This window comes from Gavialis gangeticus, unplaced genomic scaffold, assembly GCF_001723915.1.
Source record: "Gavialis gangeticus isolate Ggan-Ray unplaced genomic scaffold, GavGan_comp1, whole genome shotgun sequence".
Lineage (NCBI taxonomy): Eukaryota > Metazoa > Chordata > Crocodylia > Gavialidae > Gavialis > Gavialis gangeticus.
Window position 1 is genome coordinate 150,239,592 of NW_017729032.1, and position 17,417 is coordinate 150,257,008.

The 17,417-nt window shown below is 43.6% G+C and overlaps 1 long non-coding RNA gene across 1 annotated transcript; it reads right to left on the reverse strand.

The window, feature by feature from the left end:
- Positions 1-1,625: 1,625 nt before the first annotated feature.
- LOC109303403 lies at positions 1,626-13,673 on the reverse strand. The gene is made up of 3 exons (XR_002099093.1): positions 13,663-13,673; positions 4,750-4,753; positions 1,626-2,139 (listed from the first exon to the last, which is right to left on the reverse strand). It is a non-coding gene; the product is annotated as an uncharacterized LOC109303403 (long non-coding RNA).
- Positions 13,674-17,417: the final 3,744 nt, after the last annotated feature.

The following is a 17,417-nucleotide window of genomic DNA, read 5'->3' on the forward strand; positions in this document are numbered from 1 at the left end:
GCGGCGGCGGCGGCGGCGCCCGGGCGCTGCCCGCGGGAGAAGCCCGCGCCCGCCCCGCATTGTTCCCCGAACAAAGGGCGCTCCGAGCCCTTGTGACGCGGTGGGGGCGGCTTTGTGTGCTTGCAGCTACGGGTGGTGTGCCCCCACTGCCCTCCTCGCCCCGCCGGGACACCCCCGCCACCAGCACCCCGGGCACCGCCTCTCCTGCCAGCCCCCGAGCTCTGTCTGCCTGCAGCTGCCCCGGGAGAGCCAGCCTTTGTGCCCCGCCGCAGAAGCAGAAGGCGCACGGTTGGTCCCAGGCTCAGACTCTGGCGGGGTGTCTGGTTTGCCACTGCCATTTTAGGCCCCGTTTGTTCCGTTGGCATTGGGGCATCGCCCTCCTGATTCAGCTTGGATGAAAGGCACAAGGGGCATACACGCATGAACTGGGGTGGGATGGGCTTCTCAATGAAGTCCTTTGGCATGTGGATACAGGAAAGTTAACATTGATATGTTATCAATGTTATATTGAGATTATATATACACACATATATAGACACACACACATCAATGTTAACTTTTCTGTATCCATATGTGTGTGTGTATATAATCTCAATATAACATTGATAAAATACATCAATGTTAACTTTTCTGTATATGTGTGTGTATTAAGACATTAAGTTTTCTATTAGATATTTCCATTTAGTAACAAAGCAGTGGGGAATATAAATCCAACCCATTGCTTTGTTTCTATTAGCTATTTCCATTTAGGAAACTTCATGTCATAATAATGATGTTAGATAGACAGAGAAAGATCTATATCTATCTGTCTCTTATGTAAGTATCTCTGCCTCAACAAAAAATGCTACCTATTGGCAAAAAGGTTGTGCTATGCTTCCTGAGGGAAGCCAGACTTTCCCATCTCTTCCACCTTAACCACATTATTACACAGGCTTACTTTTACCTATTTAAATTCATTATGATGTTATATTATGACGTTAAGTTTCCTAAATGGAAATATCCAATAGAAACAAAGAAGGGAGTTGAAGTAGATGACCTCCTGAAGTCCTTTCCACCCTAATTTTCTACAGTTCTATGATATTAAATCTGTTTAGCAGCCAGCTTTGTTTTAGGAAAGAAGGAAGGAAGGATCTTAAGTTTAGCAACGTATTCCATTTTTATCTGAAGCAGGACAAGAGACCAGCAAAGTTAGGCCTGGACTGTGCAACTGCTTTGCCTGGATAGGATCCTGAAAGTATACAAAAGTCTGCTGACTTCAGTAGGACTTCAGTGCAAAAATCTGCTTGGCTGCAGGGATACAATCACAAGATCAGAGCTGAATATCTTGCAAAGGATACGGATATATTTCCACAGAGGTTTCTTAATGACAGCTTAATTTACATCATGCTTGCTGATTTTTTTTGTGTTTATGTCCTAATGCTACAAGGATTTACATACCATCAGGGTGCTACTTGACTAGACTCTTGCTTAAAGTTAAATGTTTACATAAAAGTCTTGTCAGGATCAAGACAGACAAGGTTCTTTGGGTAGATCTGATACCTTTTATTAGACCAACTCAAATAGTTGGAAAAAATCTTCTTTGCAAGCTTTCGGGTATAAATACCCTTCATCAGACTGAGGAAGCGTCTGCAGTTGACCCAAAGAACCTTGTCTGCCTATGTCCTTAAAGGAACACGGCTACAACCTATATACCCCTCTTCTCAAGATCAAGGCCTTAGTCCTTAAAGCAAAGAGCCATGCATTATTTTCTATGTAGCAGACATCTAACACATTGGTGCTACTGAAAAATAAAATTTAAATAATGCAACTAAAAGGTTGGTACAGCAAGCCCAAACATACCTTCTCACTACCATAAGCACGATTGGAATTTGCCACTGTAGTCTTTGCTTGGTTCTAGAAGATTACATTTAATTTAAGGTTTGGTTTTTGTTTGGTTTACCATTCTGTTCAGTACTAGAATATGAGTAGAAAAGCAAAAATAAGATCATGAGCCGCTGAAAACTGAGAGAGTCCCAGCCAACCCATCACTTTAGGGAAAAAAATCATTGTTTGATCCAAGTTCTTGTAAACCTATGAAAGCACCAGGAGGCCTTCCAAAAAGACCCCAGCATGAAGCATCTCATACAACACACTATTCTACTGTCCAGACTTCTCCCTACCCCGCACAACAAAGGGTAGTGAAGAAAGCTCAGGTGTTGCTTTAGGTGAAGAAGCAGCATTTTCCTCTCCTGTCAAAAACTCTGGGCACGCCTATCTGACCTGCACCAAATCTAGCCTCTCAGTGCCTGCTTCCACAGGTTTTCCTACTGGAAATCTAACCCTATGAATGAAAGGCCAAATCCTACCCTCTTCCAGTAAAAAAATGGGAAGGTAGTGGGCAACCCCCTTTTGACATGTGGTTTCAGTGTGCTAAGCTATAAAACAAAGCTCTCTGATAAAGTTGACTGATTGACTAATATGTTACTTTAAAATAACAGAAAGATAATTTTCTCTCCTAAACTACTTTGGTAAGGACCTCATTCTCACTGAATTAAATGCTATTTACTTCATGAGAAAGAGGAGTGCACCCTCTTTGATCAGGCCAACATATTTTCAGCATAATTTGAAGGAGGCTTTGAGCTACCTGGGCTGGCCCTCGTTCTAAAACCAAGTAAGGCTTTCCAGGTCCCCCATACATGTTACGGCAGCCTGATGGCAAACATAAACTTGATGAACACAACCAAATGCCTAAGACTTAAATATATATATTTTAATCATACATAATTTTTGTCCTTCTTTGAGAGGCTTCTCTACCTCTTGCATCTGTCTTCGTAGCTGATCAAAACATCAGAGCCATACCTCCACTTAACACTTCTCTAACTGATAGTAGAAGTTAAATTGTACCCGTTCTAAGGGAATGGTCAGGAAAATTCTGAGAAGACAAGGCTTTCATGTGCAGCGTAGAAGATGCTTCATTGTGAAGGTGCTACAGGTGCCTAGAGATGTCCTCATTCATGTTCATATTGAATGAGCTTTAGAATGGTCCCACAGCCATTTTGAAATGTGCAGGGGCTTAATACACATGACGGTGGGCCATTTTAATTAAAGTGGCTGTCCAAGAACTGCTCTAATTAAAACACCACTTCCCCTACACCAAGCACATGTATAGGCAGCTTGTAGTAACTCCATAATGAAGGTTGTACTTCAATGTCTATTTTTAGCTTGATTTTGACATACATTCAAATAGTTCTCTTAAAAGGCAGCCTTACCACTTGAGATTTATTATGTGCAGTTCCTTGCCAAAGGAAAAAACTTTTTTTGTTTGTTTTACTGTTTTTTAGTGCTTAGTTCATTATGGTTCTTGGGGCATACTATAATAGACATATTAACAGTTGATGATAGATACGAGAGTTCAAGGCCAAGCAGAGTTTAGAGAAATGATTAGAGAACAAGAAGTTCAGAGTCCAAATTCTAGCGTTGGCTTTGTTTCCTCCTGCCTCTCCTCTATTTCACCATTTAAAATATAATAATATTGAATAATTTGGCTTCCTTTAGCTGGATAGAAATCAATTAGCTGCAATTCACACAGTTTTGAGGATGAATTGAGTTCTAAGAATCATGAAATAAGATACCTGATGATCTTATGAAACCTGGATGGGCCCCCCCCCACCCACCCACACCCTGTAGAGCCCTAGGCTTGCTAAGGAAAACCAGAAAGCCAGGTAGTAACAGTGATAAAAGCTAATTTTGGCTCCAACTCTTACTGTAAACATGTTTCTAGCATAAACAAGTGGTAAAAGTGAGAAGTTTTGTTAAAGCTGCTCTATTCTTCGCGTGTCAGCTAATGCACCAAGCTCTAAGAGCAGTTCAAATGGAGAGGGCTTCTGATACAAACAGCAGCCCACTGGCCTGTGCATCTCTTTCATCACCCACAGCATTCAGTGCAGCCAGCAGACTCAAGACACCTGTAAAAGATAGTGCTGCCTCCCTAGTGGGGAGAGAAAAAAAATAAGAACCAAGGAAAACAGCACCACAAAAGGTACCCAGGATAGTGCATAGAAAAGGGGGAAAAATGAAGCTAGGCAAGACCTTGAGAAAAGAATAGAATTGGTCATAAAATGGGAGAGAAGAAATAATTTTAAAAAAATCAATGGTTGATACCAATTTGTACTGATAGTCCTTTTCTATGAACAATTAAAGAAAAGAAAAATCTTACCAAATCTAGAAATGGGGGTTCAAATAAGTAAGTGACAATATTAGGGGGATCATATTAGAGATGTGGGGACCCATCCACTGATATGTGAGTTTGTAGTGATTCACCAATCACTAATGATAAAAGGCAAGTACTCTGTGAAAAAGGACTATTTAAAATTGGCGCACACTTCCTTCTGGTGATGTTATGCTCAAAGTCATAACTGCTTGCTTTGGTGACAAAAATAGAGCTGTGAGACCTGCAGAATCAATGCAACTCTAAGACAAGAACATGGATTCTCATCAGGTTCTCATATAATCAACAGAGTTTTTCATTTAAGTCCAAATGGAGGGCCACCTGTGTGACCACATTGTCTTCAAATGGTTTCCTCAGTTACACTGCCACAACCCCATAGAAAGCAGTTGTCACAGAGGTATAACAAAGGCCAGAATTTGAGGATGATACAGTTGCACCTCCTAAAAGAGGCGTTTGCTGGGGGATGGTGTGGGGCTTAGGGCTGTCAAGTTTTGCTGAAGACATTCACAGAGACCCACCGGGCCCTGCTGATCTCATACTACCTTCCTCACTGCAGACATGCTGCCCTAGAGTTCTAGGTTAGCGGTGTCTGGGTAGTTGTCCAACCAAAGTCTAGACTCTAGGCAAAGACTCCCAATTTGCAGATTGTCAAAGTGAACACCAGATGGATGGCAACATTACTGGGGCCATAGCTTGCAATACTGCCAGTCCATAAAGGACTCAGGAAAGGCTGTTTAAGGTGCAGTGGCAGAAGTTTTAGTCCATGGAGCAGCCCAGGTTCAGGAGGGTACAAGGGTGATTTAAAGCAACTTTAGTATCCCCTTCCTCCTCCTAGGACTGCAAATTCTGTGCTGTGACTCTTGGAGTGAAGGACATGTGGCATGAGCCAGGAGCATCTCGAGTTTTATTTCAGACTCTTGTCTGCGCTGTAACTTTTAACCAGCTAAGAATGTGGTTGGTTCTAAATGTATCTATGCACAGTGTGGTAAACAGAAAATTAAATGTGGCAATTACCCAGGCAATACCACTGTAGGTACTTCAGCTGGCATATTCTTGTGTTCTTATAACCATGTTGTGGTACTTATTTTGCAGTGTACCCAAGACCCCAACCAATGCCTATTAATTGCTTTGGCCAGTCCTCCTTCCCTCCTGTTCTGAGCTAGGACTCCACAGACTTGTCTTCCATATGTTCTTATGTTGTGTGCTAGTTCACACCATGTTCAAACATAAGGAGCTAGGCACCTGGCATTACCCAGGGTGTTTAAGTACCATGGCAGGTGTGGATGTCCAAATTAGCTGGAACCTGGTTATTTCACTGACAAAATAAAACAACTGCCCCATAGTTGCAATGCAGCCATCACCAGCTGAAATTTTTTTCACAGGTGGGTTGTAAACTGCTGACAAGAACAGAGTTGTAAATATATCATGGATAGAGAGCCAAAACAGCAGGTATGGGTCTCCAAATGCAAGCAGAGTTGGTAAAGTATAAAAAAAAAATACATGTAAATGAAATTGGTATGAGAAAGAACTCATTAAGAGACAATGATGGCCCAAATGAGTCACTGATAATGCGAATTTTGCATTATCAGTGTACTTCAGTAGTTGAAATATAAAGGCCTAACCATGAAACTCATTAACATCATTTCTCCAGTACACCTCATGGTAGAATTTCACTTAAGGCCTCAATCTTACAGATTTATACATGAATGTGATTTTTTGCATTGTGAGTCATGCTGTTGAATTCATATGTTTTTGTAGGACTGGGACCTCAGTGAAGTAATTTATAGAACTGAAATTAAAGCAATACAGTACATTTTAGAGACAAAGGTTTTTTAAGTGAATTTAAAAAGTGAGTTAGGAGCAAGCTTTAATTTGTATCTGATTTTAGAAATCTTGTGTGATAATGCTTTCATTCTTGGGTTTCCAATAAACTTTTTTTCTTTGAAAAGAGTGTTGTATTTTAGAAGCAACCTTAAAAATAGAGTTGAGTCATCACCACAGTGTTTTAAAAATTCTTCTATCAGAGATCCTTTCAAACATATCTTTATTGTCACTGAAAGAAACCTAGGCTGAAAGCAATACCAAATGAGGGTTTTAAAAAATACTCAACCTTGCTGCTTAAAATTCTCTTTAAATATGTCTGGCCTTCCGGTCCACTAAGTGTCAGTGTGAATTCTTGTAGCCATCAGTATAATGTGTATAACATAAAACAATGCACCCAGTGATCATAATATATGTCTAGAATGAAGAGTGTCAATCAACCTTGGAGAGATGTATTACACAATGTCATAATCCAGGTATTCATATGTTTAAATTTATTTTATCAGGAAAATACAGCAGAAGGTGGAAGGTTCAAGGACATGTTTGGGGATGTAAGGCCGAGGTTTTTAACTGTCAGTGATCTTTAGAGTGATATCTTCTCTTCCCTCAGCTTCTCTATGCACAGCTTTTCTACTTACTATATGGTCTTTCTGTATGGTATACCTATCATCTGCAATTTGTCTTCTAAAAAGCCAGATAACAGGGACAGTTTGCCATCTCAATTTGGTAAGACATAACTTTAACATAGTTCCTAACTTTGGGACAAGTCTTATACCTTCCGAAATACGGAGTTTTTAAAATAGCTGTTTTAGGTATCCTGCTCATAATAGATAACATCTGAAAAAAAAAGATATTGGCTCCATAGATTACTCCTGTAGTACAAGTCACACCCAGTTGAAATTTCAAGAGCTGTTTTAAACTCTTTGGTATTGTTAATTTATTGACCAGGAAATAGAGATGTGAGCTCAACTGGGAAATCCTTACCACCTTAGGTGGCAAGTACATGAGAGCCCAAGGGCCCTGGACCCCTTGGGAAAAGAGTAGGATGACCACCCATCAGAACAGTCCTGAAATGGGAACATCAAGTCCCAGTCCCAGGGTGCATGACTCTGGGGCAGCATTTGTCCAGGATTCCCAGTATCATGCAGAGATCCGGGTTTTCTGTTCACCACGGAAAAATGCAGGAAATGGCAGGCTTCCCTTTGCAGGCTGGAGGAGTTCCAGCCTGCAAGGGGCTGCAAGAAGCAGAACGTAGGCAGTGTCATGTGCATGTGTGCACATGCACACATGCACTTGGCCAGGAATACAGCCCCAGGCAGCAGTGGAGAATAGCTCCCCCGGATACCTATAGGTAAGTATATGGCAGGGGCTGGGGCTGGAGGTGCTGCCCAGCCAGGGCAGTGCATGGGGCCCAGAGCCAGGGCAGGGAGTGAGACAGAGCCACAAGCAGCTCATCTGGGAAGGGGTGTCTCCCTACCACTGCATGCACTCCTGGGGAGCAGAGCATGGGGGGGCACTTGCCCTCCAGATTTCTGTGGAGAACAGAGGCAGATGTGGGCTGCCTGCTGCAGACTCAAGGCTCCCACCCTGCTGCCCTCCCTGAAGGAGCCCCACGGTAGCTGCATCATCATGGCAAAGTGTCCTCTGTCCACCTCGCAGCAGTGAGGATGGCAGTGTGGAGTTGTGTCCCCTGTTGCTTCTGGGCAGGCAGGGGGTGCCTTGCCATGGCAGCATAGCTGACATGGTGCTCCCTAGAGGAGGGCAGCAGGGCGGGGAGCCATGAGCCCACAGCGGGCAGCCTACATCCACCCCCACTCCCCTGTGGGCTCCACTCAACTCTGCTCCAGCTGTGCTGCCAGGGTGGGGGGGCATCATCTTAGCCCCCTCTCCTCCCCACCCCCCACTCCGGGGCAAAAATAAAAGTCAGTGCCTATGCTTATCACTGTAAGTCAATGAGCCAAATTCTCATGTGGTGTAAATCAACATTGTTCCTTTGAGATTAATGAGAAGATCTGTTGATTGACTTCACCTGATATTTGGGAGCAATACATCATAAGTGTTCACCACCAAAAGATAGTACTGCAGTGTGAATTCATGGCTTCCTCTGGTTTGAGCTAGAACTCCACAGACTTCTGTCTTCCATATGCTCTTATGTTGTGTGTCTCTACACGTTCACATCATGTACAGATAAGAGAAACTAGGCACCTAGCATTACCCATGTTGTTTAAATATGATGACAGATGTGGATGTCCAAATTAGCTGGACTATGGTTATTTTACTAACAAAAAAAGCTGAGTCACAGTTGCAATGCAGCCATGATCAAACAAAATTTCTGAAGGGCAAACAGAAGGAGGACAGTGTTTGATTTCAAACTGGAAAAGCTACTCTATCTCAAAGGGGCCTTCATTGTAAGGTCCCAATTCAATAACAGAAACACATGCATAAGTGGTTCCCTAGACAAGAATATTTTCCTGAATTGGGACCTATGTCTGTAGTGCTGTGCAAAGTACTAAAAAAATCTCCCCACTAAACTGTGTGCACTGAAATCTTGGCTTTCAACCATTCGGTTTCTCCAGTGCTTTTCTCCAGGAAAAGACACTGTTTTACATGGAGGTTTGGAGATGGCAATGTAGGTCTACAAAGGGCAAAGATCAGGCCAGCCAACTCACTTTCACTTGTGACTTGAACCAAGATTTGGCAGACAATCTCTGCTGACATAAAAAGGTAATCCAGGTAATAGAATAAGAATCCACAGTCCTTATTTAGACCACTAGCAAACTGCCCGTCAAGAACGACCAGGGGCAGAGACAGGGCACCGCCACCCACCACCCTGTGCTGCCTCCCAGAAGCAGGGGAAGGAGGGAAGCTTGCCCTGCCATCCCTTCCATCCTCCTCCACCAGCACCCTGCACCGCCTCTGCCTCCAGGACCGGAGGGAATGGCAGGGACGGAGTGGGATGGTAGAGCACCCCCATGACGGTAGGGAAGAAGGGGATGGAGCAGGGGGTGAGGCCAGCACCCCATGCCTCACCCCCCCACCCCATTCCACCCTCGCTATCATGGCAGCGCTCCACCATCCCACTCTGTCCCCACTGTTCCCTCCATCCCCCTCCACCAGCACCCCGTGCTGCCACCACCTCCAAGGAGCAGGGCCAGGGGGCAGGGTCGAGGCCCCGCTCCCACACTCTGTCCCCTCCGTCCCCACTGTCATGGTGGCACTCCACGGATCACTCTGTGCAGAGCACTCTGATTGGTTGTTTCAGTAAGCACAGTGATTGGCAGCCGAGACAACCAATCAGAGTGCTCCAAGAGTGTTACAGACATACAGACAGATGGACTAAGTCCTTGGTGTATATATATAGAATACTTAACACAATCCAGTCTGTGAATGATTTCTTGTTCTGCAAGTTCACATTCAAGTCTGCTTTTAAACTTCCATTATTGAAGAACAGCTATTCTGAAGTTAGTGATAGAGGGCATGTATACGTGCTCTGCAAGGCTGGTCCAACACGCTGTAATTACAGCGATTACTCGATTAATTGAGTCTGCTGGAGTGTAGTAATTTCTGCACTCAAGGAGACTCCAGCATCATGTGTGTTGCCACATGGTGCAACGAAACTCCCAGGGGTCAGGGTTGGTGTGGTTACCCCACCAACAGCCCCTGGTTGACAGGGGATTGTGGCCTGGAAAGGGCTGAGAGATGGCTTGACTCACCTGCAGGCAGCCAAGCCTCAGAAGCGGAGGCACACACGTCTGTACCACTCTGCTTTAAGAGCATACTCTCACTGCACATGAGGGGTCGCGCTGAGTGTGACACCATAAGAAGGCATCCAGATCACTGGTGCACAGCAGCAGCTGGCTGGGAAGGAGTGGCAGCAGAGAGCTCCTCCATAGGGCTGGCAGAATACATCTTGGACTCCGGTGAGCTGCCACCAAGCCAGTCCAGAGAGAACCCAAAGGGGTTCTTGTCCCAAAAGACAAAGATGACAGAGGGTCTGAAAGACTGGTGGGCTCCACCACCAAAGGAAGCTCAGATGCTGGAATCATGAGTCCTTTGCACCATGCACCGCCTCAGTTGAAGCACTCCAGGGTTTATCGTATTCTATGTTTTGATCTAATAATAAGGGAGAGCCAGTGTGGAAGAACCCTAGCGTGGCCCATTGCAGCCTTGCTGCTAGACACAGCTGATTTTGATAGGGAGATCTGATGCTGGAGAATCCCAGTACAGGTCATCTAGGCCTGGCTACAAGGGCCAGTGGATTCTTGGGTTAATTCAGGGGTGGCGAACCAGCATGAGAGGTTCCCCCTTGCTTGAGTAATTTCATGCTGGCTAAGGGAACAGTCTGGACAGCGTGCCCGGAGTAAACCCCTGGTGGCATGGATGGTGAGGAGCCTTGGCCACAAGTGTTGTCTTTTGGCAACTTTGTGGTGCAACAGCCCATTACATCAGTGTGCCTGCAGTTAGACTTGGTTGGTGAGTGGGCACCATATAAGGGAGGCAGAGCCACAAGTCACCTGCTTTGGCACCAAGCCCACCTGAAGATGTAAAGTCACCCTATTCGGAGGAACTTCCCTTGCTATTACAAACTACTGATGATCAAGACATGGCAGGTGAATAGTAGGGAGTCCACCTCAAGGCAAGAGGCTCCAGGTATCCAGCCTGTCCCACTGGCAGCTACAACATGTATCTCCATCCCTGAGCTGAAAAATGATGTTGGGGGCGGCTTTAACTAAAGCTCATTTGATGAACTTTAGTTAAAGTGCCCGTGCTGCCATTTTTCAGTGCGTGGGCACTGATACATGTGACATTCCGGGTGCTCTCAGAGCAGCTCTAATTAAAACCCCCCTCGCCTCCCAGAACACATGTATCAATGCCCAGAATGTCCAGGAAGCTTAAAAGTGTTCTTCCACAGCCTTTTGTGTGTTTTGACTTGAAGTCAGATTGGTATCCCTCATTTTTTCCCAGACAGAGATCGCCCCACCTGTCCAACGTGGACTAGAGGGGCAATGTAAGGCCATACAACATAAATAGATATGCAGGTGAACAAACCTTAGATGTTATAATTAGGGATCTCTGTAAACCCCAAAGGAAATTCCCTCCCCAGTGGCTCCTTTTTTTCATTTTGCCACTTGCCCCCCCACCTCTGATTGGCAGAGAGTCCTCAGTGGCTGAGCCATTTGCCACTGATTGCTGGGGAAGCAAAAACCAGAGTTTTAAATATGCCATGGTTTTTGCCTCCCTGCCGCTGGTTGGAGGAGGGGCCCTGGTGGTCCTGCCACTTGCTGCTGACCAGCAGGGAGGCAAAAACAATTATTTAAAAAATCAAGGTATATTTAAAATCATCGCTTCCCTGATGACCAGTGGCAATTGGCCCAGCAGGTGGGGTCCCTCTGCTAATCAGGGCCAGGCAGGGGCAAGGTGAAATGAAGAAAATTAAAGGGGGCACTTCCTCCATGATTTATGGAGATCCCTAGTTATAATCCATGTTATTTGTTCCAGTGATGATGTGGTCTGTGTTAATGAGGGGGCACAGCTTGCACCTGGGTCTCACCATGTGCCTTGGTGAGAATGGGGGTAAGTAGCCTGTTGCTTTAGTTATGCCATTTGAGATTGGTGGATCTGTCTGTAAGCCAAGAACAGGTGGCTACCTTGAGATGGTCCTCATTTTTCAGGAGCGGTTTGAGGTCATTCGTGATGTGTCCAAGGTATTCAAGCTCATAGGTGACAACCAGAGGGATTCTGTTGTCCTTGTCCCAGGGTTGGTATTGTAGCAGGCTGGAGCAGGATCCAAGTTTGGCTCTGTTGATTTGAGTGGCTACGGTTTTGTGATTGAATTGTAAGCCAACAAATCCCTGCTCCAGACCCTTAAGGTGTTCACTCTGGTCAGTGAGATCAGAGAAAAAAATGATTCTAACATAGAAGTTAGCTATAGATGATGGATCCGCCGTCAGAAAACTCAGCCCTTTAATTACGTCTATGTCATAGAGGCCTTATAATCAGGCTTTTACCTTTGAGTCAAGAGTTCCAAACGCTTTGTAATAATTAGTCACTTTCCTTTCTTTCACCACTGCTAGAACCTAGGAAGGAAACGCCCTTTCTCCAGCATAATTTCTTGATGATGAAATGTTAACCTAGCAAGGTAACCAATGTGTTATTTAAACAACAAACCTTTTCCTGCATCACGCTGCAGTTCTAACATGTTCAAGTTAGTCATTTTACAGGATGATATATAACGTCTGCATATAATTATAATATTGCTTTGCTCTTATATAGTGTTTATCATGTAAGAATTTCAAAGTATTTTAGAAAAATACTTATCACCTTTCTAATTTTAGGGGTATTAGAAACTGAAAGGCAGAGAGGCAGGGGCAATATTTTAAATAGTAGGCACTGCTTTTTGGTGTTTGGGTAGAGACCACTGCAGCCTGATGTTAACAGTGCTTAATACCTGCAGGCCAATGGACTCCAATCAGACAGTTTTAGTGTTTTTACCAGTGCTAAAAAGTCAAGTCTAAAGCATCTCACTTTGCACATACAGAATAAGTGGCTTCTCTTGAAACTCTAGAGCTAAGTGATTTGCTTAAAGCACCAAAAAAACCATGGCAGGAACATGAATAGAGGCCCAGTCTTCTGAACCCTATACCCTACCAGATGAGTCATCTATGCAGAATTTACTATGGTTTTTATCTAAAACACAAGTCAGTCTAGGCAAGTGTGATGTTAATGTTAATCCTTTGATATTTTGGTGAAAAATGGCAAAATGATCCTATATACATGAACATTTTTATGGGGAAAGGGGAGAATAGAGTATTATGGCCAGGGCATGCATGGAAATCAAGTCTCTAACATTCTATTCCCATCTCTGCTGTTATGTTACACTTGGGAAGTCATTTAATTTCCCTCCATTTCAGTAGCACTCACCTGCTTCAGAAAGGTGTCATGGGAATGAATTAATGTTAGAAGTGCTTTGACAGCTTTGGAAGAAACATGCTGCAAAGTAATATTTATTATTGATTTTAAATGTAAGATTGTAATCGCAAAGAAGTGAAATTAAAAAGATTTCACATACAGACATAAAATTAATCCTGCTGTATATGTCTTTGTTCCTAATGTTACTTTAGTTACCATGGGTCATTCATGAAAGCTTTCTCCACCTGAAAGTGAATCACGGAATAAAGATTGTTGGTTTTTTCTGCTTTGCCCAATTCATTGAAATGAGTCAGTCAGCCATTACTGGTGATAACAAAAAAGTGTGAGTTGAAAAAAACCACCAACATTCAACAAGGTGGCAGGCAGCTCCATTCATAAGGTTATGCATTATCACGTCATATGTTAACATAGGCTGTCACCCTGCTTTTACTGTTCTTGTTTAAAATCCTGCAAAACAACTCTCTCTAGTTCTGATTTAAAAGAACAAGAGACAGAGAGCCTAGGGGCTTCTACCTGAAGGGAAAAAAAAGAAAGCCTTACTATTATATAAACAGGGAACACAGATGAAGATGGCTTAGTGAATAAAGCACCATTGCCCTGTCACATCTGGGAGCCCAGGCTTAAAAAAATCCAATTAGTTCAAACTGTAGTTACTACAGTGGTCCTAAATCAGCCCCTAGAGGACAATTGCATCAGATAAGCACATCACACAATTACTACATACATTCTCTACAACCTATGCCACAGATGGCAGTCTCCATCCAAGAGAAATAGGTACCCATTAGCAGAGAATCAGAACTCAATTGAAGTGCCTTTCCTGCTCCCAGAGAGAATGATGATGGCTAGCAACAGAGCAGTATACTAACTAGGTGTCCTGCATTTCCCATTCAGGCTGAAAGAGACCACTGTTCTAAGATCTGAAGTTAAAAAAAAATCTTGACAAATATTTTCTTTTTCACTGCCATACTGCTGGGGAGGGGCACTGGTGTTAACCCTTACTTTTTTAGGTGCTGCTGTTCACTGGTTACCAACACACTACATGAGGCTGCCAGAATTGTCCTTGTTAACAGGTGTTGGAGTGCTGCAGGGATCTGCAGGTATATACTAACTACTCAGAGCTGGAGGGGCTCATTAGACTCCACCCTTAAATTAAGGAAGCCAGGAGTAACCCCCTCCTTTTCTCAGGAGTTTCCTTGGGGAGAAGAAGGCAGTTCCTGTGGAAAGAGAGCCCTAGGTACAACAATGTCTAGGGAGGAGGTTCTGGATGGGATTTATGCATGTTTAATGACCTGTTTCTTAATAAAAGCAAGCCTCTAAAAGGGGCTATCTTCTTGACCCTTTACAAGTGGGTAGTTTGTTGAAGGTCAGTGGAGGCTCTGTTATCTAGTATAATACAAAGCAAACAGAGCTCTTCCCTTCCTTCCTCCACTGGACAACTGTGCAGGTGGTTACTGGATGCTGTACATTTAGTTGCTGTCTATTTGTTGTCACCTGGGGCACTGAGTCAAACGCTTTGGAGTTCAAAAGGTTCCACTTGTGGTCATTTGTGTGTCTGTTTGTCTATGTATCATGTCACTTCTGAACACTGAATGCAATCAAATCTAAATCCAGAAAGTCAGGAAATGTTGTAGGCCTTTGTGAGGAGAAATTGGAAAATGGAAGGCAAGAGAAAAAAAAGGGGGCAGGGGATGACACATATTGTTTATTGATCAAAGAACTGGTGATGACACTTTCATACTTAACCATACCCTTGTTTCATCTCTGCCTATCCTCCCAACAGCATTGTGTGTGAATATCCCAACAGACCTATATCCCAGACAAACAATAATGGAAGACAAATAAGGAGGTTTGAGGGCATATGTACAGTCTTTGTCATTGGGAGTGGGGGAAGGGAGACAACAAATATATGATCCAACTAGAGGGAGAGGAAGAAATAAGAGGCACTCAGAACTCCCAATAAGAGAAAAATGAAGGACTTGTGTGGGGGGAAGTAGTCCTTGAGGCAAGTGAAAGAAAGCGGTAATGCTGCTATAGAGGAAAGCAGTAGCAGGGGCATGCAGAAGCCCCAGGGAGATATGGTTTGGGGGATAGGAGGACAAAAAGTTTCTGCCATATAAATAAAATGGGAGGCCTGGAAATAGAAATATGAGTATCATTGTATTTCTGTTGGGAAGAACTAGGGGAATGCTGTTACGGGAAAGAGGATACACAACAACCCTGACTTGGGCATGGAGAGTAGATAGCTAAGGAGCTCTAATACAGAAGGAAAAAATGGACGGTATCCAGACCCCGTGGCAGGAACTAGAGAATGAAAGCCCCTGGAAAATGGTAAACTGGGGGGCACATGGAGCCCGTGGGGGCAGAGTTTGAGGAACCCTGATGCAAGGGGGGAGTGCCTAGATCCCCTTGTAAGGAGGGGAAGAAGATAATGAAAGATAACGAAAGAAGAGTGCATAAAGTAAGCCAGTGATACAAAGAAGAGAATGAAGGACCTCAGGGTGCAAAGCAGCAGCACTGGAGCACAAAAATTTGTGGACTAGGAAATCAAAAGGGATGTACAAGGGACCCTCAAAGAGACTCTGACATAGAGAAAGTGTTTAAGTGTTTTTAAATGTTCACATTTTATATTATCCTAGTAGGAAAAAATATTTTAACACATAGCAAAGAGGTTCCTTATTGTATTCTCGCTGATTTGTAGGTGTCCCTAAAATAGTGGGGAAGGGGATGTGTGATATATAGGGAGCTTTGTAAGGAGAGGGAAAATGGGAGAATGCAGGAAGCAGGAAGATGCTGATATGGGAGGAATGAGCTTGCCCTACAAAATTCAGAAGTAGTAGCTATCTAGTATTAGTAGATAGTAAGTGTATGACCTAGTCCCACTATCATATATAAACTCAAGTCACATACAAAACAGAATTGCTCATAAGGTCCTACTAACAATGGGAACACCAACACTCGTCTTTGTTGTGAGGGGAGGGGGAAGAATTGTCTTGGCATTGCAAGAGGCAGCTTGCAGTTTCTTGGGGTTCCCTTTTAAGTGCAAACTAATAATATGTTTACTATCATTTTAGATTATTTTCTGGGGACCTAGGGCATTTATGATCCTGGAGTGGGTGTGGAAGGTGCTTCAATTAGAGTGGCTCTTGGAGCCTCTTTAATTAAAGCTCCCAGAGCGTCACATGTATCAGTGTCCCCCACACTGAAAAATGTGGCAGGGCACTTTAAAGCTCATTGAACAAGCTTTAGTTAAAGCGCCCCACCACCATTTATCAGCACAGGGTTGCTGATACATGTGACACTGGAGTCTGCTGGAGTGCAGTAATTACCATGCTCCAGCAGACTTAATTAATAGAGTCTGCTCTGACTCTCTGTAATTACAACATGTCATAGCAGCCTCACTGCACATCTGCAAGTGCCCCTAGAGTACCCATCTCAGCTTGCCTTCTGCAGTGGATTCAGCAGAGGGCCACCTAGTGGCACTGTTATAATATGGCATCATTGGCAACACAAAGAAGAAAAAAATTCTCATTTTACCGCTATTTGATTTACATCTTGCCCTTCTCAAAATCCACAGAGTTCATGGCAGCTTTGGGGTCCTTATTATGCAGTCCATTTCTATCCAAGATGCTTCACTGTGTTGAAAGCTCCTTTGTTAAGTACTAATTAAACCAGTAGGTTCTTGAAGAATCTACAGGTCAGAGACTAAGGACCAGGCACTGGGGCTCAGCTAAATGCTTTATCTCTTGTGGCACATGCAAAGTTGACACAATATTCACCTATGCAGCTTTCCTCTCCTGGAGTCATTAACTCCAGTCTATTCTGGGTCTCTTCTGTGAGCCACTGTCAGAAGTCTGAAATAACTTCTAGGACCAGCAATGTGGACAGGGAAAAATAAGAAAATGACTTGTCCTCTAGGTTCAGGTGAAGAGGCAGCTCTCTCCAGCACCATTTCCCCCCAACCCCATACAAGTCAAGAAAATCCAGCAGTTATATATTTCCCATAGGGATACAATACTGCAAGATAAGTATCTGAGTCTGGAAAACAGTCATCCTATATTAATAGATTTTTGAGCTACGTACATGAAATTGGTCAGGGTGGTATGGTTGATGCCCAACAGATCACATCAGAGACTGGTTTAAACAGCTTCTGGGACTACTTACTTTTCTTGTCAGCTTTCTTACAAGGGAAATATCAGTATTGTCAGTCCCAAGAATGTAAAATCATGATTCAGTACCTTCACCAAGTAATACCATAAAAGGAATTGCAATTATCTTTGTATTTGGTTTCTGGGTTTTCAAGCTTTCCTAAAAGGGCATAAAGCCTAGAACCTTTTTTTTTTTTCAATAACAGGATGGAGATTTTCACAAAGTTCTCATTGCCAGAGTCATGGGATAATAAAAAAAAGCACCAAATGACAAGACTTGCAGTGAATCAGGAGCTTGCAGTGCTGATATGCAT